Genomic DNA, 7,805 nt, shown 5'->3' with positions numbered 1-7,805 from the left:
ATTTACAGTAAATATATGTATCATTGTATGCATGTATTGAGAGAGAGATAGAGAGATTGAGGAGAGAGGGAGTACAGAGAGGACAGAGAGGAGGACCGTGGAGGGGGCAAAGGGAAAACATTGCCGGCTCAAACCTTCGGCCGGCAATGATACCCAAGGCATCACTACCGGTCAAAGGATACTGCCTGCAGTGATGCTAGAGAATCATTGTCGGTTAAATCCTTTAGCCGGCAGTGATAACCCCCTTCACTACTAGTCTACCGAGCCGGCACTGATAGAACTCAACTATCACTGCCCGTTGCCCACTATCGGCTCCAAAACCAACAGTGAAGATGGTTTTGGAGCCGGCAATGAAGGAGTTTTCTGTAGTAGTGCTACATTTTGCGAGATTTAGCGGCTTTCTCCCATATATCAATAAAAACAACAGGACATGCACTTTTGAAGTGTTCATAACCTTTGCTTGCCACCACATCATCCATTCTATCTGAAGAGTTGATAAATCCAGTGCAAGAATCTTTGAGTTTTTCGCAATGGTGCTGATCAGCTATAGCTAAAGTGGTCCCCACGCTCTCAGCATCAAGCTAGTCTCCTAAAGGATGCTCTCACGCATCAACTTCATTCTTTCCATGGCATACCTATCTACCGCCACATGTAAATGCTTGACCATTTCATGACTCTCAACTCCATCAACATCATCCATGGGGGGCAGCGAATCCGTGTAGATGAAGTGAAGCAATGCCTTGAAAACATCAGGCAGCACATCCTTAACTTTTATGTTCTCCCTTCTCTTGTCCCCCATCGGTCCGTAGAGTTGTGCGTCAAAGACCGACGACCGCATTGCAAGAACAAGCTTGTGGGCACGGAAAACCTCACACTACGTGAAAAGAGGCTAAGGGTGATGGGTCATAATGGAGATGGGTGATGGGTCCCACACTCGTCACCCCGAACACGCCACTGATGACTAGTCATTGGTGACGGATAAGGTCCTGTAACTAATGAGGTAATAGATGGCGGGTCGTAACCGTGACCCGTCACCTATGAGCGTCTCCCATGTGCTTGGGAGCAAGACATAAGTGATGGGTAACCTCTTCACCCGACACTTATATCCTAACATAAGTGACGGGTAACTTATATCCTAACATAAGTGACGGGTAACTTATATCCTAACATAAGTGACGGGTAACTTATATCTTTCACCCATGTGCTGGGGAGAAGACATAAGTGATGGGTAACCTAGTTACCCGTCACTTATATAAACACATAAGTGACTGGTAACAAACTTACCCATCACTTATGTGTATTTTACCCTGCATGATTGTATTGTTTCTTGGCTGCATCTTGGAGCATAGCTAGGATTTGGCAGCCGTCTTCTCCCTACAAACAATAGCAACGTATCCAAATCCATATCGACAAAGACACTTATATAAGAACTCACTTCATCACGTAATTGCAAAGGTTATGAAGTTTCCATCAATTCATTACTGAATTACAAATGTTACAAAGTTTCAATAAACTCATATTACATAAGACCTCTAAGGTTTCTAAAGTGCAACACGCCATGTGGGTTGATGACTTCAAACAACATAAACTCAGTGATTCGTTGTTGAATCCCTAAGAGTGCACCATCGTCAAGAAAACAATCTAAAAATCCTACATCATTTGACGTATAACTAATGTCACATTATTAGGGAATTAAACTAATTACTAAAATTAGTACTGAATAATCTTGTATTGAACTTACATCGGGAGATTTGATATCCTTTGATTGGAGCGTGAGGAGCATGTTCCATGCAACATAGAATCCGCAGGCGTTGCTCAGTGGTTGTTGGTGGCACTACGGAAAAGAAAACTTACGTTTAAATCGTAAGGAAAAAAGCTCGAAGGTACATCTATTTGGTAGCACTTACCGTGAACCCGGTCTTATGTGTCAGTCTGCGACCGTCTATCATGTTGTAGTTAGGATCAGCTCGAAGGTACTTGTCACAAAAGCCCTGCATAAAGAGAGATCAATTAGGGAATATTTGAATGTTAGAAAAGTTAAATATTTAAGCCAGGTAGAACTTACGCATCAAGGATTCCTTTTATAGCATTGTAATCACACTCTCTAGGTTTGCCATTTGGTCATACTGGTCTTGATGAGTCGAGGTACCACACCAAGTTCCACTTGAGGTAAATGACCAGTAAGATCCAATGACCACCGGTGTTATGGGCGCCCAATAGGTAGTCCATTTTGGAATAATGTTGCATTGCCTTGGCCACATAGTCCACAACGTAGTCGGGGTGAAGTTGGATAATTGAGATTGTAATGGCCTCAGGGTCAAGAAATCCGAGGGGCTCCTTGTTCTTCCTTGTTTCTTTGATCAAGTGCATACATATAAGAATATAGTTAGATTCATGAATCATTGATGGTGATGAACAACATGGCATGCAAAGTAAAGTACTCTTACTTGTACTGATCCCAAACCTCGACGCCTTTCGACCAAAGTTTCTTAATATCATCGACTAAAGGTATGAGGTACACATCGATATCTTTGCCAGGTTGTTTCGGTCCTGATACCAAGATCAACAACATAATGTATTTTCCGCTTGTTACAAAACTGGGGTGGAAGGTTGTAGATCAACAATACAACAGGCCAGGTGCTATGTGAGGTACTCATGTTACCAAATAGATTCATGACCTCTGTGCTCATAACAAACCTAATATTTCTCAACTCTTTAGAAAACCAACCAAATGTGCAATCAATGATTTGCCATTGAGTGGAATCTATCGGGTGTCGTATCATTGCGTCGTTCTTACGACCCTCCTTGTGCCAACGCACCAATTGGGCCTCCTTTATGTTGGCAAACAAACACTTCAGATGAGGAATTACAGGAAAATACTACACCACCTTCTTAAGAGGCCCTTTACATTTCTTGCCTCCATCTCCGTCATCGCCGCCACTTCTACGCTTATATCGATGGGTTCCACACACAAGGCATTGATCCAGCTCTGCATACTCTCCACGAAACAAGATACAATCCTGCTTACATGCATGTATTTTTTCTATTTCCAGTTCTAAAGGACAAATTATCTTCTTCGCGTCATAGACGCCCTCGAGCACCAAGTTCCCCTCTGGCAGCATGTCCCTTAGCAGATCCAGCAATGCTTCGAAACTCTTGTCAGTCCAACCATGGATTGCCTTCAGCTGTAGAATCTTTAGGTTCCCAAATATCAGTGTGTACTTCTCCTTACAGTTAGCATAAAGTGACATCTTGGAATCCCGCACAAATTCCTGGAATTTAGCAAACTCACCATTATTATACTTGTCGTGCCGCTCAACATCCTTCACCATCTGGTCCACATTCTCCCCAAAATCCTCAAGATTATTATCATTGAAACATAATATGTCCTCTTCCCTGAGATCATAATCCATATCACAGAGTGTAAGTCCTTGAGCCACACTGTCAGCATTGAGGCCCGATCCATCTCTCCCTCGTTAAGGCTTTCCTCGCCATGTTTGTTCCAACATGTAAGGAGAAGTGTGCATGGATATTGTCTGGTTTCAGAAACTTCTTATCATTCTTGCAATCGCGACATGGACAATACATTGCCGTTTTACCATGATCTTTCATATCCGCCAAAGCAGCACTCATGAAATACTTCACTCCACTCAGGTACTCTGGACAAGTCCGGGTCTCAAGGTACATCTAACTTCTATCCGCTATCTACAATGTAAAAACATTTATTCTTCATTAACAATTATCTTAATTGGGTGATTAAGCATGCGATAAAAATTCTATATAATTACACCAGATCTGTGGCATGAAGTGGTAAATCGGACCAACCTAGTATCAAATCTAACATAAATACAACTTACTTGTACTAAGATTTTGGATAAAGATGCAAAATGGTCGATTACAACTCAAAGTACAAAAAAATCAAGATTAAATAGGGGTTAGAGGATGAGGAAAGGGGGAGATGCAAACCTTCAAAGACCTAGCAACAATTCAAGCTTGAAATCAACAAGATATTGGAGAGTCTCTGATGAAACCGAACAAAATTGCCAGATCTACTATGCGTGCAGTACTGTTGAGTTTGTTTTGCACATACAGGAGCTGACCAACTCTTATAACAGAGCTAAGTCATCGGTGACGGACCGTAACATGACCCATCATTTATGACTGCTGTAGGGAGACCCGTCACTTTTGACCAGGTGTCATAAGTGACGGGTCGTAACATGACCTGTCACTTATGACTGGTGCAGGGAGATCCGTCACTTATGACCAGATAATAAGTGACGGGTCGTAACATGACCCATCACTAATGACTGGTGCAGAGAGACCCATCACTTATGACCAGATAATAAGTGACGGGTGTAGTTATGACCCGTCACCATTGTGATAAGTGATGGGTCAATGTCCGGTCCCGACCTAAGGCTACATAAGTGATGGGTCATATAATGATCCATCACTAAATTGTGTCTTTTTTGTCTGTTTTTCACGTAGTGTCAGCTTTAACCTTGAATATCATGTCGGCCCTCTTCTCTGCCTCCAGCAATGTTCTAATGTTATCCAACAAGTCTGAGGGAGGCACTTGAAAGTTAGAATTGTCACTGATTTGGACACCAGCGTCCCCATGATAACAGTTAAGTTGCACTCGATCACGAGGCGGTCGTTCTGAAGGTACTGCGACGCTTCCAGCTCGCTCCTCTTCTTGAAATTTTTGTAGCCCTAAGAATCCTGTGCACCTTTGAACACCATTGGCATGTTGTAGGCGCACACCAACAATGACTGACCGGTGGCCGGGGTGATTAGCCTAAAATCGAACAGTGCCCTCACCTTAGCCTCAGCGTACTTTGTCATGAGCTCGAGGTACCTTGCTACTCCGCGAGGAATCACTGCTGTCATTCTTTTGCCATTCTTGCCACTCGGCCTCAGTGAGCAGGAGGTGGTCATCACCAACGCTACTCGGCCTCAGTGAGCAGGAGCTGGCCGTCACCAACGCTATTGCCACTGGATGCGTGCGGGCGCGCTCGCTCTTCATACGTATTCAACCGCCCCACGGCTTCCTCAAACAGCATGGTGTCGAGGTCGTAGAATTGCTTGATCCTAATGATCACACTGAGGAAACAATCTGGCACGGTGTCGAACAATTTCTTGACCAATGCACCATCATCGGGCACTGCCCCCAGGTTTGCATACCTGACGGACATGCCGTTGAGCTTTCCGACGTACTGATCCAAGGTCTCAACCTCCAGCTTACTCATGGTGTTGAATTCGCTCTTCAACATCTGCAGGCGCGCGTTCTTAACCTGATATGTGCAAACAAACTTTGTTTCAAGACAGTCCCAGACCTCCTTCGCCATTTTCTTCTTCAGCACTTGAATCAGGAGGTTCTTCGGGAGCACTTGGAAGAGGTGCAACTTTGCCTTCTTGTGCTTCATCTCATCAACGACCGCACCAGCCGCCGACTCAACTACCTCCTAGACGCCTTGATCCTCCATCATCACTTGCACCCAAATCACCCAACTCGTGTAGTTTGTCGCCGTCAGCTGCGGGTACTTGAACGTCCCACCATCGCTCTCCCACGCTGCCTCGCCCTAAGGGATGATCGACATCTGTACGTGTTGGCGCTACCTCTGTTCCGGTGAGTTGCAAGACGACAACGTCGAACTGTCTAGCGGACTTGGCTCTGATTCTAGATGTTGAATTCAGACACCCACGATCACGCAAACGACTAGCTCACGCTTCTCGACCATGCGAATGACGAGTTCGTGCTTGACCACACGATCGACCAATACGTGCTCAACAACACGATTGACCGGTACATGCTTGACCACGCTATCAACCAGAAGTGCTCGACCACGCGATCTATATGGCGAGAAAACGAAGATGCCGAGTACCAGGTACTCGACGAAAAGCAACGAAGGAACAAAAACAGATCGCAAGTTCTTTTGGAGGAAATTTCTAACTCTATTAACTCACAAAAACTAGATATTACAACTCATATTTATAGCAACTGCTACCTGGAGATAAACCGAACTCTAAACTAAATCGAATCCTCTAATTTCTGACTCCAACTCTTATCTCGTACACACCGTACAAACCATAGTCCTGTACACATACGAATGACGCCCTTGCCATATACGAGCCATATACGAACTCTATGCTTCCATGTAATTCGAATCCCGGATGCCCACACTAGCATTAAATCCAACAGACAACCACGTAGTCTTTGTACTCCTCCCCGGTGTCCCCATCAGGTTTGTAGCGGATGCACCACTCATGGACACTGACAACGAAGGTGGTAGACCGGATGAACTTGCCGGAGCCGAGGCCCCTATGCAGGCTGTAACCATTGATCTCGAACACATGCGCACACTGATCCATCTCCGGGGTGCACCTCGATGTCGTTTTCTTTCTTGGACCCTGTGATGCCGCCATTGCTCATGATTTGCATGGAGAGATTAAGGGTGGCGGCAGTGGCAGTGAGAGAGGAGGAGGTGGTGGAGAGGGTTTTCTCTGCTTTTCCACGGAGAGGGTCCTGACCTAAATGATGAGGGCTGGGCACCTGCAAGCAACAGCCTGCGTCACTGACAGTGGGCTCCACCTGAACACCTGAGCAAAAGCTTTTAAGCAATGAAAACTCCTCGGTGTACACAAGAAAACTCTACCAATGAAGACCCGATTTATTTGGAATGGGAATTTTTCAGTATCTAGGGTAAAGTTGAACAGTTTTTTGTGTAACTCTTATATAAAATTTTAGTGAAACTGCATACCCTCTTTGGATTGCAGAATCTCTTTTTTATAAGAATTCGTGATGATTTCAGTCCTGAGTACTTTTCCCTTAAAGGACGTATTTGGAACCCAAGAGCTTCACAGAAATTTAAAAAGAAACAATTGTATTCCGTTATGAATCTATGGAATCTCTCGCAATTCAAATTGTTCCTAAAGAGTTAGTGCCTCTTTGGAACAATTGATTTATTTAGGATTTTATCTGTGTTGGATTCCTATAGGAATTTTTCACATGAAGCCCTTTGGATTTTGAGAAGGCTCCCTAAATTCCTATAGGAATGCCTCCACCATTTGAGATTCCAAACATTTGATCAAACCTCAAGTTTTTACAGTTGTGTAGAATTCACATGACATTCTATTTTTGCATTTTTCTTATTTTTACTTTTTCTCTTTCGTTCTTGCGTATCAAATAGGCCCTTATTTGAAACTAGGAATTGAGTTGTCAAACTCCTATATATGCTTTCAATTCTATGGAAAATAAATATGATCTCAAACCTTATTTTATTTTTCTCCAATGCGTTCTCTTTCATTCTCTATCCACTCTTTGTCTCTCTTCGAGAACAAACGATAGCTGAGATTGTTAGAGCGGTCACGGGCAAGGGTTTGCTGTTAGTGCTGGTTCTAGGCCTGGCATTGATACCCAGTGGCGGTTCAAAATCCGTCATTGATGGCGATTTTGAACCGCTGCTGATGTCATTTTTCGCTGTAGTATGAGGAGTATGGTGATGCAAGCTGCTTCAGTGGGAACATTCTACCGCTCTCCCGAGATAATCTTTGCTGACTGCTCTCCTGGGATAATTTTGTTGATTGCCATGTTGTATATGTCATAAAGTCACCAGGAAAGCACTTGATGGATTTTACTGCAGTTTAGCGTGTCCTAAAGGGGCAAGAAAGAACTTTGCCCACACGACCTGGTTGGGATAGCAGGAATTTGATACAATTTTTTACTGTACTAGCAATGAGTAGTTGTTAATGTGTGAATCTAATAACAGCTTGAAGACCATATTAATTAGAATGAAAACTGTGTATAG

At 43.8% G+C, this 7,805-nt stretch overlaps 1 pseudogene; it reads right to left on the bottom strand.

The window, feature by feature from the left end:
• Nucleotides 1-374: 374 nt before the first annotated feature.
• LOC133895033 (BTB/POZ and MATH domain-containing protein 1-like) lies at nucleotides 375-4,935 on the bottom strand (annotated as a pseudogene).
• Nucleotides 4,936-7,805: the final 2,870 nt, after the last annotated feature.

Source organism: Phragmites australis, chromosome 16 (assembly GCF_958298935.1).
Source record: "Phragmites australis chromosome 16, lpPhrAust1.1, whole genome shotgun sequence".
NCBI lineage: Eukaryota > Viridiplantae > Streptophyta > Magnoliopsida > Poales > Poaceae > Phragmites > Phragmites australis.
The sequence above is the reverse complement of the archived record's forward strand: the minus strand, read 5'-3'. Positions and strand labels throughout refer to the sequence as shown.